Genomic DNA, 16,839 nt, shown 5'->3' on the forward strand with positions numbered 1-16,839 from the left:
AGGGATGGGGTGCACAGTCACTATCTTTGTGGAGGATAGTGTAGGGAGGGGATGTCTTTAGTGCATGTAACTTTGAAACCTTTTTAGCTGAAGTTAAGGGCTACCAATAAGACTTTCCATGTGCACATCTGGAGGAAAGCAGAGCTGGCTGGCTCGAAAGGGGAGAGCAAACTTTTCCAAGATATAAATTTAGGTCCCAAAGTGTGGGACAGGCTTCCCATGGAGGCATAAAGTGCAGGACCCCTTTTAGTTTTGACATCTAGCTTGGAGACTAGAGGGTCCTAAGTTAAGCAGGCAGAAATGGCAGGTAAGTAAACTTTCAATGAAGAGTACGAAAGATCTGATTTTATGATCTAACACACATAGGCTAAGACTAGAGGAACAGCTGCTTGAAGGGATCCCCATGTCGTTGGACACCATTTGGAGAACCTGTCCCATTTGGAAATCTAGGATATCCCCGTGTTGGGTTTCCTGGCCTCCGCAGGATAGACAGCACATCCTCAGTGTAGTGGTGTCTGAAGAGGACTAAGTTCATCACCCAGAGGGTCAAGCAAAGCATCTCCAGGTGTGAATGAGTTCTTGTATGAGCAGATCCACCTTCTCGGGCAACTCCCATTACCCTTGGTGAGGGATTGAAGGGGGAAACCAATGTTGCCTTTGACAACAGGAAGTCACAAGCAAGATTTTTGGCATTTCCCTCCTGATTTTTAGGACTGTGAAGGAAAGAGAGGGAAGGCATACAGAAAGTCCATTCCACAAGATAGTGAAGATGTCCACTCTCCAAGCTAGTGGGGAGGGATCCTTGGCACAATCAATTGTTCTGGGGGTTGTGATACAGAAAAAATGATCTGCTGGGAGTATCCACTTTGTGGTTGTCCTGGGATGGAATACAGACTGCCGACAGTGATGCATAGTTCCTAGAGGCCAATTCCCAAACATGCACTGCTAGCGTGCAGAGCAGGTAAGACCTAGCCCCCACCCAGTTGTTGATGTCCATGAAGATTTGTAGGGGGCCTGGTCGCAACAGGGTGAGAAAGGCCTGCAGGGCTAGCTAAACTGCAGTCATCTCTCTTACGCTGTGTTTTCTCAGGAGCAATGGTTGCCAAAGGGCTTGCACCTTCAGGCCATTCATGCTAGCTCCCCAGCCCAGATCTGAGGCATCCGTGCACACGCATGGAGTTGATGTGGTGGGTTGGAGTGGCGAGTCAGGCCTGGGTTCAGTTGAATCCACCACTTAAATTTTGTTTTTAAGCATGGCAGGAACGTTATGTGGTAGTCAAGTGGGGTGATTACACGTTCTTTAGATACCTCTGCGGCTTAGTGTATCCTGGCTAGTGGCAGCTGCCATAGGCCCAAGAAGTGCCTGGTCGACCAAGAGGCAGCTCTGGAAGTGGTTTCAGGAAAGTTACCTTTCCGAGAGGGGGGGGGGGGGGGGGGCTACCTGACAAAGCACCAACTGCTGAAGATTTGGTGACATCCTGGTTTCCAGCTTTGTGTGCAGCTTTTCCTGGATCTCTTGGGAGCTGGTGGTTGACGGTCTAGTTTTTTTTTTTTTTTTTTTTGAGACCGATGCGAATGCAGCTAGGTATGCAGGAATCACTGGAGACATGGCCGACTGGGAGGGTGCTTCAACCTATAGCAGCTCAAAATACCGGTTGAATTTCTGTCATCCAAGTAGTACCCCATTTAAAAATACTCCCTCTTTGTGATAGTCTCTCCAAATGTAAAGTCCTCCGGGGGAGGGGGGTCTCCCTCCATGGCATATTCATCTGGGGAGTAGTATTCCAAGGGGGAAGCTATTTGGGATAAGTAACTGACTCAACTGAGAAGGAAGAGGAGGCTTCTTCCTCCTGAGGCAGGTCTTGGGCTGAGTAAGGTAGGGTGCAGAGGAGGCTGAAGGCCTAAGGTCCATAAAGGTCTGTAGTATGGACTGTGAAGAGCACTGCCAGTCTGGTAGCAGACAAATGCTTGGTCTTATCTCCTTGTTAAAGGAGTTAATTTAGACAAAGCTGTGAGCTTAGTCTCAGGGATCTGGCCTAAAGAGGAGAAATTGATATCCTGCATCACAGGGGGTCATCCGGAGGAGCCTGTTCCCCCCTCTACTTCAGCAATAGCAGACATCGGGATAACCTCCATTGACGTGCCTACCGGTACTTCAAAAGCAGCATCCTCGATAGTCACAGAAAGTCTGTTCTAGCAGACTTCTCTCAACCCTTACATCAGCAGTTGTGGCAGGGAGTCCTATGGAGGGACAGAAGGGGAAGGCCTTTAAACTTTGGCCTTCTTTCTTGGCAGTTCTATCTGGACGGCAGACAATGGATCCATTCTTAACACTAACTTCTTAAGCTTCTGGAGGATAAACAGATGGCTTCTGAGGATATATGGCACAGACTGGCAGATGGTACAAGAGGTATGATAATGTTCCTGGCCTAAATAGAACAAGCAAATATCATGGGAGGTTTGTGCGGAATTTGGCATCCACATCTACATTTTCCCTTTTTAGCAGACATCTGTTAACAGGCAACAACCTAAGCTTAAGCAAAAGATAAAACAGACTTTCCCTAACATGTTTTGAAGACAAGCGAAGCAATCTGATGTTTGACCTTAGCAGAAAAGTAACGAGGGCTATGCATGTAGACTTCACATTTAAGGCCCCTAGTTGACAGCCCTGCACATGATGTCCCACGTACTGGCAGCAACCAGGCTTAGGCTTTTGTAATAGGAGCAGATGTTCAGGTCACCTGAGGTGGCGGATCCCACAGTAAGAATACTGCAATATAATAGGACATCATTTACATGCAGTTACAATCTCCCTACAGTTAGTTCTTTTACAACCCGTTCAAAATAGCATAAGACAAAGACAAACTAACTTAAACAGACAAGTTTTCCACCTCAATTTTTTTCTTAAACTGCTTAACCAAGAAATGCTCACATGCAAAGTTAAGGTGGTAGAAAAACACCATTAACCCCAAAACAGTTTCCTCCCTATGCTCTATACTAACATACAAGCATTATGTAAAGTACGGTTGTGTACACTTGCCATAAATGTAGATGTTCAGAGTGTATTCACTGTTGCAGTCATCACATTTGGGTTATCTGCTTGCAGTAGCCCTCAGTAGGTCTGATTATCAAAGTCTTGGGTCCTGCGTTAGTTGCAGTCTCATCTTCCGTGACATCAGGTAGTCAAAGGTATAAAGCATGCAGCAGACTCCATTACATCAGTTTTTCTTGCCCCAGATGTCAGATGCCCTCCTAATGGGAAGCCATTAAAGTAGTCAGGGGGCTGGAGGGTAACCAGGACTGCAGTGAATACACTCGGAACATCTACATTCATGGTAAGTGTACAGAACCATACTAGGTTCTTCGTTTTTCACTGTTGCAGTCATCACATTTGGGTAGATTCCCAAAGCTAAAGATGGGAGGAGAAATTCAGATAGCATTAGGACCAGCTATAAGGACCTGCAAGACAGCAGCGTCAAAGCCAGCTATGGATTTAGAGAAAATTTGCAAATGGTAATGCTTGGTGAAAGTATGTATAGAACTTCAGGTAGCAGCTTCTAGGATGTCCCTGGTAGGGACACCTCTGAGAAAGGCTGTAGATGCAGCCCTGGTTGAGTGGGGTCTAATCCCCTGTGGGATAGGTTTTCCATGGTGCTTACAGCAGAGATTAATATAACTTTTAGTTATGTACTTACCATAACTTTAGATATTTGGGATCCATCTCGCCTACATTCTGTACTGATGGGTTCGGAGCCGATCCTCGGCTCAGACTCTGCACACTATACTATAGAGCAAAGTCTTATTGGCTGAGCTATCCTACATGCACCACCACTGCTTCCCCAGATCTTGTTTGTCCGCACACATGCACACACACAGACTGTTGATATAACATTGCCAGATGTTTCAAGATGAAACGGCTGAACTCGAACCGTCTTGTCTCTTCTGATCTCCAAGGCAGGGGGAAGGAGGGTGGGTTATTAGGAATGTAGGCGAGATGGATCCCAAACATCTAAAGTTATGGTAAGTACATAACTAAAAGATGTTATGTGATCCTATCTCGCCTACATTCTGTACTGATGGGACAGCGTCCCTAGCACCTGATTCCTGGGTGGCTCACTGGAAAACACTCCTGAACTGTGGAACCGAAGGAAGCTCACCCCCCCGAGATGCCACGTCCAATTTGTAATGAGAAATGAAGGTGTGAGGAGAGGACCATGTAGCCGCAGCACAAATGTCACTAATGGCAAGCTTAGAATGAAAGGCTGCCGAAGTAGCCATATAGCCCTTGTAGAATGAGCTTTCACTGTAGTTTTAAGCTCTATTAGAAATGAAGTAAATATGAAGTAAATATGACTGATACAGTCTCTGATCCACTTAGCAATAGTGACTTTCGTGATGGCTTTGCCCAATTTGGCCGAAAAGGACACAAACAACTGATCTGTTTTCCGTGTTTGGTGCGTCCTATCTAAATAGAAGCGCAATTGTCTGTGAACATCCAAAGTGTGGAAGATGTATTCCGCTCTGAGTACTCTGGGAAGAACACTGGGAGTTCCAATGACTGTTGCAGACAAACTAGAACAAACCTTAGGAACAAAGGATGGATTAGGTCTGAGGGATACCCTATCCTTGTGAAAAACCAGGTACGGTGGTTTGACACAAAGGGCTTGAAGTTCCGAAACTCTTCTGGCTGAAGTAATTGCAACCAGCAAAGCAGTCTTCCAAGAAAGAAATTTCAAATCACAAGTTGCTGCCGGTTCGAAGGAGAAGAGGTCAAAGCACCTAATACCACATTAAGGTCCCACGGTGGAGCAGGATGAGAAATCTGAAGCCTTAGCAGCCCAGCACCTTTCATGAATGCTTTACATAACTTGTTGCTCAAAGGTGGGTCTATGCTCTCATGAAAATTGGAAATAGCTGCCAATTGAACCTTGATTCATAGGTTCATAGGTTTATACTAGGCTATCTGCCCTAAGGCATTTATAAGCCTAGCCCAAATTTTTGTGGCTTACGCCACCCCTTGTATGAAAAAATACTGTGCCCATTAGTTTGTTGTGCCTCTGTCCAGCAGTGACACAGATATGATTCCCGGGGTAAACCTACGATCTCCCATCCACAGGTCTAGATTTCTCTTGAACAGAGTCAGCGAGGTGCTCTGCCTCACATGAACCGGGATTTTATTCCACAGCATAGGGAGTCTGAGTGATAAATCTATCCCTCCAGCACGTCCCATTTATAGCCGTGCTAAGGTTTAAGTCGCTTGCTCTAGTGGTTTTGGATTTTTTGAGGTGGAGCATGTCCATTAATTCCGGGTTGGACATGGCCTTGTATGTCAGGCACATGACACCTCTGAGCAGACGGTATGCAACTGAATAGAGCTGGAGTTTCTTCAATCTGGCAGCATATGACAGATTTTGGAGTCCCTTTATCCTTTTGGTGAGGAACTTTTGGGGTCTCTCCAATTGCTGCAGATGTCGGGTGAGATACATCCCGAATGGGGCATTGTACTCTATCATTGGTCTGATAAGTGAAGAGTACAGGGGAACAATGACCTCAATAGATCTGGATGTGAATCCCTTCATGATTGGATGTGAATCCCTTCACGATCAGGTGGGCAATGTAGAAGGTCTTTCTAACCACTTTAGCAACGTGAGTGTCAAAAGAAAGGCCACTGTCAACCTGGGTCCCCAGGTCCCTGATAACCTCTTCTGTGCTTAGTGGATTGCCACCTATATGGTAGCTTGGGGTTACCTTGTTTTTCCCGAAGGGTATGACTATACATTTTTTGGCGTTTAACTTCAGGCCATGGCTCTGGCACCAGCTGTTTCCGTGAGTCCCTTCTGAAGGATATCCGTGTCTGATGCACTTTCCACTATGGCGCCCAGTTTGCAGTAGTCTGCAAACTGTCAGCCAAAGTCCTCCCATGTTGGCCTGTACTTCTGAGAAGTAGATGCCAAACAATAGGGGGCCAAGGACCGAGCCCTGTGGGACACCACTTGTGACCGGCTTGGAGTCTGACACAGCGCCAGCAACTCTAACCCTGTGGGTTCTGTCCTTAAGCCAGTTTGCAACCCATCTTGTGACATATGGGTTTACATTTAAGCTGGTAAGTTTTTCTACAATACCCGAGTGGGGTATTGTGTCGAAAGCCTTTGCAAGGTCAAGGTTGCCTTTCCCTCAATGGCCTTGGTGACTGTTTCGAAGAAGTCGACCAAGTTCAAAAGGCATGATCTTCCCTTGACAAAGCCAAACTGGGTCGGGTCCAATGTCTGCAAGTCCCCTATATCTTTGTTTATGAGCTCCATTATGATCCTCTCCATAGCTTTGCAGACTAGACTTAAGCTTATGGGGCGGTAATTACCAGGGTCCGTAGAGGCGCCGCCTTTGTGGAGTGGGACCACAGTTGCTGTACGCCACTCCTTGGGCACGTATCCTGTGGTAAGGCTGAGATTAAACAGCTGCCTTATGTGCGGGTTTAATTCCTCATTTAGCTCGTGTAGCACACAGCCGGGGACACCATCGCGTCCCATTGATGCTGTGTTTTTAGCTTTAGAGAGAGCAGCTTTCACCTGCGCATTTGAGATGTTCGGGAGGCTACACTCGGCTGGGATAGTTATCTCTCCTTTGAGAGAGAGATGGGGGTGAAGTTTGCACTGAACCTGTCTGCCAGTATGTTGGCAATGTCTGTGGGTTCAGTGATTTTTGTATCATTTTGGACTAATTCTGAGCATATCTGGGAGTTTCCACCCAGGTCCCTAACATAGCTGAAAAAGGCCTTATGATTGTCCTTTGAATCCATGGCAATTTTTCTCTCAAAATTGGCCTTAGTTGATTTTATGAGTGCTCGTATTTTTTTACTAATAATGATCAGGGGTGACTTCCCTTTTATGGATTTTGTTTTATCATACAATAGCTTTCTCCTCTTATTGTAAAGTTTGTTAATGGCTGGGGTCCACCAGACTGGACGTTTGCCCTTTGTGGAAAGAGTCTTGGTTTTATTTGGGATTGCCTGATCCATGCAGTCCTGGAGGTGTTCATAGAAGGCATTTGTAAGGGCTTCCGCAGCTTGGGTTGTGGTTTCCTCTGGCTCAGGGGCCTTGAAGGATACCACACCAGTCTTGAGCAGTGTGAAGTTTGCTTTAGAGAAGTTCTTCACTATGGTCTTTTTTGTTTGGGGTGGGGGCGGGATGTGGATTTCCAGTGAGATTAGTTTATGATCAGATCTCACCAATGAGGGATATACTTCCGGTGTGGAGCATTTTGTCCCCATGTGTGACAATGGGATCTAGTATATTTTCTCCTCTCGTGGGAACAGTGACTAGCTGTTCCATGGCATTTGAATTTATGAACTCCAGGAACCGTTGGGCTAGAAAGTTAGGGCTTGAGTAATGTTCCCAGTCTATATTCGGGTAGTTGAAGTCACCCAATATGATGGTGTTTGGAGATACATTTATACCCTCCAGTGTCTTCAGGAAGGCTGTGTGGGGTTCCTGAGTTTGAGAGGGTGGCCTGTAGCATGCTACAATTTGTAGAGCAGTTTTGCCTATGGTTAGTTGCACCTGGATGGTTTCCGAAGCTTCATGCGTTGCCACCCACCTGGAGGTGTGGGTATCCTTTATGAATATGGATACACCCCCTCCTTTTGTGGTGTGGTCCGGGTTTTGGGGCCGGAACGCATGATATGAGGTAAAACCTAATAGTGCCGGGGTGCTCTCAGGAGCCTTGAACCAGGTTTCAGTTACAGCACAGACATCGATGTTCTCCATACTGAGAAGGGCTTTGAGTGCGTGCATTTTGAGATTTAGACTTCTGGCATTGAGCAGCATTACCCTCAGTTTCTTCCCATTTTTGTTTTCTAGGGTGGTAGGTTTAGAATTTGAGCCTTGCCTAAAAAGGCACTATGGGGTGGCAAGAGCCTTAGCCAATATCCGGAATCCTAGGGTGACAGGTGCAAGCCGCCCTCATGAAGCAGCGTGGCTTGTCAAGCATGTCATCCCAGGCAGAGACACTGGATCCCCTTTGAATGACACCAGACATTAAGCCAATTGTTAAAGCTGATCATCTTGTCTCTATATTGTGGCATCATTCTTGGTGAAGGAAGGATACTGCTCAGGGTAGGGTCATACCTGCCTGGGCTACATAATCAGAGAGCACCTCTAGGTCTCTTTTCATGTAGTCCAGGGAGGTACGTCTCAGGTCGTTCACACCAGCATGGACAATGACTGTCATTTGTACTTGCCGTGGAGTGACCCGAGTGCTTGTGTTATGTGGCGGATTCTGGCGCCCGATAGGCAGCTTACTGTGACCCTCTCCTTGTTCAGCCTGGTGAGTGGGACGTCAGTGTCTGACTATGGAGTCACCTATGACAAGTATGTTTGGTGTTGTATTTGGCCTTAAGGGCTGTGACTGCTTTGCACACTGCTTTTGTGGTTTATGTGTTGCTTGTGGGGTGTCTTGAGGTAGCAGTTGTTTGGGTGTCTGCTTTGGAGGCCTCTGCTGTTTAGGTAAATTTTTACTCGGAGCCTCCGAGTATGTCTGTGTGTTTATGTGTTTGATTCAGTGGAGTGGTAGCATTATGTGAGGCTGGTTTTGTGGTGTGTGTAGTTGCCTTCTCCTCCTGTCTGGTCTTGCCAGTCCTGAGTTGAGAGAGCTCAGCCTCCAGTTTGGCTAAATAGCTGCATCTCTCGCAAGTATTTGTGTTATGTGGGAGGAGGAGAGGGTTGTCTGTGATAACATTGCCTCAAGATTCGCAGATTCACCAGCTGGACCGGAGAGGAGATTGACAACTGACCTTTGGACATGCTAGAATAATATTGGGAAATCCTTAATTGAAAACAAGGGCCAGTGGGGAGTGAGGGTGTAGTGCTTTTAATTTTTAGTGCTGACTTGTATAATTGCTTTAGTGAGCAAGTGCCAGGTAACTTGAGTGCAATGCGTTACAAGTAACTAAATGCAAGTGAAACAAGGAAATAAGTACAGTAAGCAATGCAGATATCACTAGTGATCCACAGAAGCGCTGAGAAGTTGCGTATTAGGTGGAATTAGCTTCCAGGGAAATAACAAGCAAACAAACAACAAGCATATAAACAAAGCTAGATTCAGCAGGCCTGGATCTAGTCTATGCTAGAGCAAACAAGGTGAACCAATTTCAGTAAGATACAGTTCAAATATTCAGGCACTATAAACCTTTAACCAGAAATTCCCAGCTCAGAAGGGCAGAGTCTAGCCTCTTCTCCCACAAGAGTGCAGACCACGAACCTTCTTAATGTAAAATAACTGGCCTGAAGCCCAAGTGCCTAAACCAGAACTAATACACTTGGACACTGGGCTCTCAATCAGCAGTTCCCAACTTAGAAGGATGAAAGCTACCTGTCCTGCCACCACAGTGCTTGCCACAAACCTTCCTAATGTAAAACAACTGGTCTGAAATGATGGTAGAGACCGAAGAACCTTGATTGAACAGAGAAGCTAAAAACTTCAGAACCTCTGACACCGGGACAGTTATAGGATCTAATCCCCGGAGTTGGGCCCAAATAGCAAATCTCTTCCATTTGCTGTTATACATTTTCTTAGTAGAAGTCTTGTGGGCCGAGGAAAAGATATGTATGACTTCCGGGTCCAAAGCGTGGTTCCTGACTATGGTCGGAAGAGGAGGAGGAGCCAAGCTGTTAACGAGTGGAGGGACTGATGATGCTGTCCCGACTGATGGATCAAGAGGTCCGGAACCTGGTCCAGGAACCATGGACCGTCCAATGAATATTTCCGAAGAAAGGGAAACCAGATTTGACGAGGCCATTATGGGGCAACTAGAATCATCTTGCTCTCCAAGCGAATCGCCTTCTGGATCACCTTGGGAAGAAGGGGAACCGGTGGGAAGGCGTACAGCAGGCCGGTGGGCCAAGCTTGGACTAGGGCGTCCTTGGAAATCTCCCCCGGAACTGGGGTGAGAAGAACTGTTGGCATTTCGTATTGGGGGGGGGGGGTTGCGAATAGGTCGCAACAAGGAGTTCCCCATCTACTGAAAATATGAGTCGCCACTCTGTCTTTCAGAGACCACTCGTTAGGGGAGAGAACAGTTCTGCTCAGTCTGCTATCACATTGGATCTTCCTGGAATGTGTGTTGCTACCAGAGAACGTTTGGTTGCAATTGCCCAATCCCATACCCTCATGGCCTCTCTGCAAAGGGGGTAGGATCTGGTCCCTCCCTGCTTGTTCAGGTACCAGACTACGGACATGTTGGACTGAATGGCAATCATGCCCTGGGGGAGGTAACTGTAGTGCTTGTAGTGATAGAAGCACCGCCCTCATTTCCAGTATGTTGATGTGGAGGAGACTCTCGTCCAAGTGCCACTTGCCTTGGACTGACCTGCCCAGGTAATGTCCCCCCCACCCCGTCTGGGAGGCGTCTGTAGTCAATGTGGCCACTGGAGGTGGAATGAAGGGTCGCCCCTGATCCAGATTGGAGGAAAGAAGCCACCAACGAAGGTCCTGTTTGCACGTCTCTGATCAAAATGAGATGACTGAGAGGGAGATCCTGATAAGACCACTGGACTGACAGGAGCCACTGGAGAATCGTAATCTTGCCAAGGGGACTAGGAGGACGGTGGCCAACATGGATGCTAACAGTTGTAGGACCATCCTGGCTGGGGCTCGGCGTTTGAGGAGCAAGGCTCGAACTTGGGACTGTAATGTTTCTATCCTCTCTGTAGGAAGATAGACCCGCATTTGCTTTAAGTCTATCTCTACTCCGATAAACCGTATGCACTGAGATGGCAGCAACAGACTTTGCCCAATTGAAGGCGATTCCTAGGGAGTTGCCTAGAGATATAGTGGCTGCTAGGGTAAGAGTAGACGCCTGGAGGTGGCAGTTAGGAGCCATTCGTCTAGGTATGGAAACACCTGGAATCCTAGACTTCTCAGGTGAGCAGTCACCACCGCCAAACATTTGGTGAACACCCTGGGGGCTGTGGTGAGACCAAAGGGCAGTGCACGGAACTGGAAATGACCGTCTCCCAGGCTGAAGCGCAAGTGTCTCCTGGATGCCTGATCAGGATGTGATAGGCTTCCTTGAGATCTATGGAACACATCCAAACACCTTTCTCCAGCAGCGGGAGAATGGATTGTAAGGTGACCATCCGGAACTTGGACTTCTTGACAGATCAGTTTAGTTTGCAGAGATCCAAAATGGGCCTCAAGTCCCCGGTCTTTTTTGGCACCAAAGAGAATCTTAAGTCCCTAATCCGGTCTGGCCTTCGGGGACCAGTTGGATGACTCCTTTTTGAAGCAGCTTTGAGATTTCGATGGCTGCGAGATTCCGTTGACTGGGTGGTGGGGTGGGGGTTGCTGAGAAAAAGGGCTGGTGTAACCTCTGGCGATGATTCGGAGCACCCATCGGTCCTGGGTGACTCTCCCAGGCCTTTAGGTACTTCGAAAAACGACCCCCGACTGGCTCCGGAGCTGCACAGTCTGGCAATCCTTCAGGGATGCTGGAAGGTTGAAGAGCCACGAAAGGACTCGTGGTCTCCAGTGTTGCGGGGGCCTCCTCTGCCTCTAGAAGGGGGATCGCCCTGCTGTGAGGAGTAAGCCTTTTGAGATTTATGGAACCACATCCCCCCCCCCCTTCTAGCCTTGGGATAAGGCCTGAAGGGAGTGGAAAACCGTGCTCCTACGGCAGTCAAGGTCTTACCCTCTTGTTCACAGCGGGTCAAGGTGTCCTTTACCTTTGTTCACAGCGGGTCAAGGTGTCCTTTACCTTGGGTCCAAACAGAGGACCCATTGAAGGGAGCGTCGGCAAAGGAAGACTTGAAGGCTTCCGCAAAGTTACACAGGCGGAGCCAGGCTCGTCTCCGTAGAGCAATACCTGTTCCCGCCGCTCTACTCGCCCCCTCGGCGCATACGAAATGAGCCTCATGGAAGAGTTCGATAATAAGGTAGCCAGCTGAGAGCTAACAGTCTGGGCCAACTGCTCAGGTAGGTTACTAGAGAGGGTATCTGAAAGTTCCTTGACCAGATCCCTTTGAAGTCTGGTGAAGTGTCAGATAATTCAGAGACCTTAAAGTAAAGGCTGCTGAAGTAAGGGTGCGCTTCCCGTACCGATCCATGCTCCTGGATTCTTTATTAGGAGGATGGACGTAGACGACTCTGCCACATCTTGTTGGGTAGCAGATGCCACCACTAGGGCATCTACAGCCACACCTTTAGAGAGGAATTCCTTTGGGGGGGGCTGAAATTAATTTATTGGGGCGAGCTGGCACCGGTTCCACAGAATCCGGGTGCTCCCACGCCCTTCGAGAGATCAAATCTAGAAGCTCATCGAAGGGCGGAGACACCCAGGAGGCGGAGGGCTGAGCCCCGAAGGCCTTGAGGAATACAGACTCCGCAGCAGAAGGGGGTTTGGACTGCCAGTCGCCTCGTTGCTTCAGGATTTCTAAGATGTCCGCAAAGGAGACATCATCCCAGACGACTTGGGGGACCCCTCCGCATCATAGAGGTCGGTGTCAGAGGTGAGACTCGTCCGGGGAGTCTACGTGCTTCCTCTTGCACAGTCTCTTCCTGGGAGGTTCCTCCGAAGAAGCCTCGGAAGGACCTCCAGGAAGGGGGGGAACCCCCAATGGGGGTGACCTCAGGGCCCAGGGCTCCGCTGTCTTGAGACAGGGGGACAACAAAGGAAACAGTCTCAGTGCCAAGGGAAGGTGCCGGAGAGACTGTGGAGGTAGCCAAGGAAGATTTGGCCAAAGCACTCCTCATGGCCCTGAAGGCTGGACCCCCAGAGTCCTGGGAAGGTCAGACCCCTGAGGCCACAACAGTAGACGGGACTCCCGCAGCCGACACGCTGAGAGGGAGGTTCGGAACCAAAAACATCGGTCCCGAAGCATCACCCCCAGGGCCGACAGAGGAGGTCCGTGTACCGAACTCCGACCCGAAGGGCGGGGTTGGAGTAAGGGTCGGAGCCGACCCAAAAACCTCCACCGGCTCCACCAGCACAGACTCCAACAGTGCCGAGGCTGTTGAAGGAGGAACCAAGACAACAGGGTGGACAATCGGCTCCGGAGCCGACTGGGCTGGAGCAGAGACCAACTTTTGGAAGACTGGAGACTGAAACAGCCTTTGAAGTACTCTGTCTATGTCCGAATCAGACATTCTCGAAGACCGAGAAGAGATCGAACGAGTTCGAGTCTACTTCTCCACCGGTTCCGAAGGACTGGGGGACCGGCTCCGAATAGTCTCGATGAATATCGGTGCCAAGGGAGACTCCACAACCATAGCAATTTCCCTCGGAGCCGAAGTGGACTTCGGCGCCGAAGGGGAAGAGTCTGAGCAGGCAACACTCATCGGCTCTGAAGTCAGTGGAGCAGATGGTGACCCGCCTCTCGAAGCTCTAGCAGTCTGCTCCGAAGCCAGAGGAGTCTAGGCTGGAGGCATCGAGGCAGACCGTTCCGCCCTTGGCTCCGAAGTCCGTGGAGCCGATGGAGAAGCCTGCCAAGATTTCTTTGTGGCCTGGTCCGACGGGCTGGTCGGAGCAGACTATTTCTTTTTCTTCGAAGGAGAAGAGGAAGATAAAGCCTCCTCAAAAGTAGGTTTAATAAGCCCTTTTAAAATCAATTTGTTTTTCCTCTCTTGGAGAACCCGGGAGGAAAAAGTGTGACAAACGCTGCATGACTCCTGAAGGTGTATAGGGCCTAAACAATACACACAGAGATTGATTGTCCGTTAAGGACATTTTGTAGCTGCATTTAGAGCACTTCTTGAACCCAGATGGTCTGTGCTCTTTCGACATATTGAATCCCAAACACTACACCAAAAAAGGAAACTTTCTATAAAAAAAACTGTCAAAGAAGAAGCAAACAAGGACAAGACCCCTCTAATAGAAAACGGGATTACTTGCCCAACTATAACACTCAAGACTCACACTAAAAATATATCTCACGCGCGAGGGCAAGGCCCCTCCAACTAAAACGGGATCCTTTCCCTCAAATAAGACAAATTTACCACAAAACTTTGTCAAAAATCAGTCACAACGTCAGCTGTTAAAACAGCTTTAGGGTATGTTAATCAAAAATTTGACAGAAATTGTTGAAGAAATAGACACTTAGCACAGCCAAGTCCGAGACCACGTCTTTGCTGTAAAGCGGCAAACGAGATCTGGGGAAGCAGTGGTGGTGCATCCTGGGATGTAGGATAGCTCAGCCAATAAGAGACTTCGCTCTATAGTATAGCGTGCAGAGTCGGAGCCGAACCCATCAGTACAGAATGTAGGCAAGATGGATAGGCAGAGCCTATCCATTTAGAAATGGTTTGCTTTAAAATAGCCCTCCCCTCTGCCCCTGCAGCAAATGCCACCAGCAGTTCAGATTTCCTTTGAGGTTTAGTCCTGTCCGGTTTAGTCCTGTCCAAGTAAATTTGTCTATGTACATCTAAGGAATGCAGTGCGTGTTCACCTTTGTTCTGTGGATTAGAAAAGGTTGGCAAATGAATAGACTAAGCCACACTAGACACCACCTTGGGCATGAGGAATTGATCCTGAGGGACACCCTGTCCACATGAAAGATGGATGTTGGATGAAAGGCTCCACTGCCATAAGGGCCTGTAATTCAGATACCCTTCTTGCTGAACTGATTGCCAAAAGGAAGGCTGTTTTTCAAGAAAGAAATTTTAACTCTGCACTTGCAGCTGGCTCAAGAGTAAGAATGAGTTTTTCTAATACAAAGTTAAGGTCCTAGGCTGGAGTTGGGGCTCTCCTGGGTGGCAAGTTTTTGGCCTCCTCTGAGGAACTGCTTGAGCAGTGGATGAGAGAAGAGGGGTGGTTCTGTGTTGTAATGAGCTGAAATGGCTGTGTGAATTTTGGAGGAAAAAGAAAAGCCCTTGTGAAGCATCTCATTTAAGTGTTGGAAAAATCTGAGGCAAGTTGGGCGATGCTGTGCCCATCCCTTGAGTTTTGTTCCAAGCACAGAATCTTTCCATTTTTCAGCACAAGATTTTCTAGTACTAGGCCTCCTTGCCTCCAAAATGACATCCAAACACTTGTTTACTGAGGGATAGCAACAGATTAGGTAATTAGCCAGGCTGACTGGTTCAGGGTTTGAAGCAGAGGGTGCAGAATCTGGCTCTCCTGCTGTGACAGCACGGTAGGGGTCTGGGGCAGGTGCCATGGAGCCAGCAGTGACACTGTGCAAGACGGGGTAGCAGTGTTGGCATGGCCAGTCGTGCAATCCGTTCTTTGTCCTTTTTGATCTTTAGTATCACTTGGGTGAGGGCAGAGGGGGAAGGTATAAACCAATAGATTTTTCTAGCTGAAGGACAGAGCACCCACTTTCCAAGCTTTTTTTTTGTGGGGAGTCCTTGTGCAGAATTTGTCCAATTGGTAAGTTCTGGGGAGACTCCTCTATCAACATGTTGAAAGTCTGGTTCCAGTTTCCACGCATGTGGGTCCATGAGGTTTCTACTTAGTCTGCCAATGTAGTTTTCGTGGCAGGAATTGAGCCTGTAGATGCACTTGGTAGCTCAAAACTGTTCCACAGAGCCATGGCAAGTCTGCAGGGGGGGGGGGGGGTAAGAATGGGTACCCACCTGCTTGTTTATGTACCACATAACAGTGCTGTTGTCAGTCTTTACCATTAATTATACTGGAAGAATGTGGTCCTTGAAGGTCAGAGCATTCTGTAGAGCTAACTTTTTTATTGATATGCATGTGCATTTGGTTTCCATTTGCCCTGAATGCACTTTCCTGCCAGGTGAGCCCGCCATGCAGTCTGGTAGCTGTAAATGGTAGTCCAAGGTAGCAGGCCTCTGCCCACCAAAGGAACTGTAAGGAAGGTATGGTAGGAATCATTGCTTCTACAGCCCGAGAATGTTGACACCATAGGCTTTTTAGATAGCATTGTAGTTTCCTCGTATGCAGTCTTGCATACAGAATTAGTAGAATGCAGAGAATGCAGGAGGCCATGAACCCCAAGGCTTGCAGTATTTGCCTTGCAGATGGCAGGGTCTTTGTGGCCATTAGTTTGCAGTAAGTTGTCAAATGAATTTGTTTCTCTGGCATGAGGAAAGCCATCTGGGTAGTGGTGTATAAGCTTGCTCTCAGGAATATAAATTTGTTGACAGGGTACCATCGCCAGATGTGAATTATTTTCGTCATTTCATTTATGGTGTACCTCAGAAAAGTTAGCAACTTTTGCACAAATGCAAGAGGATTCAAGAGTATGTCCTGGCTTTCTGCCTGAATTAGACAATTGTCCAGGTATGGGTATGAGACAGGAAAGGACCAATTCTTAGAGGGCCAATGCCTACTAAATTGGTGGCTGTACTTTTAGGACAGTTTGCATAGATTTAGCTTTTTCCTCCATCTTTTTAAGAACTACTTCTGCTTTGTTGCCAAACAAGTGGTCCTGACTTAAGGGAGCATCCAGCAATATAGCTAACATGATGCGGCAAAGATTGCTCCTTAAGCCAAGCATGCCCTCAAGTACAGACCCAGTGACAGCAGCTCTGCATGATGCCTCTAGTGAATCAAAACCACATTGCAAAGTATGTTTTCCAACCTGTTCAGCAGAACGCATTAAATCCTTATTTTCAGCACAGTCCGGAATCATTTTGTTTAAACAAATACGTTGCTACTTTAACATACGAAACTGACAGTTTTAGGCCCTAACAGCCAAGGCTGCAAAAATATACACCCTCTTACCCCATCTATCTAGCACCCCGGAGTCTCATCAGAAGGGGAGGATTTTTGGTAGGAGCCATAATGCCATTGGGTCCCCGTGAAATGGTCTCGATCCACAGTAGGAGTTTTAAAAAGGAACACGAGAGTCAGGAACCCTGTAATATCCATCAGGTTTTCTGGGA

The 16,839-nt window shown here is 47.9% G+C and overlaps 1 protein-coding gene across 3 annotated transcripts in view; it reads right to left on the bottom strand.

Moving 5' to 3' along the window:
* LOC122810380 (nuclear receptor coactivator 5-like) overlaps positions 1-16,839 on the bottom strand; it is a 177,045-nt gene that overhangs the window by 12,560 nt on the left and 147,646 nt on the right. The gene's annotated exons all lie outside the window — the stretch shown is intronic.

Source organism: Protopterus annectens, chromosome 8.part1, assembly GCF_019279795.1.
Source record: "Protopterus annectens isolate FY-2018-M chromosome 8.part1, PAN1.0, whole genome shotgun sequence".
Taxonomy (NCBI): Eukaryota; Metazoa; Chordata; order Ceratodontiformes; family Protopteridae; genus Protopterus; species Protopterus annectens.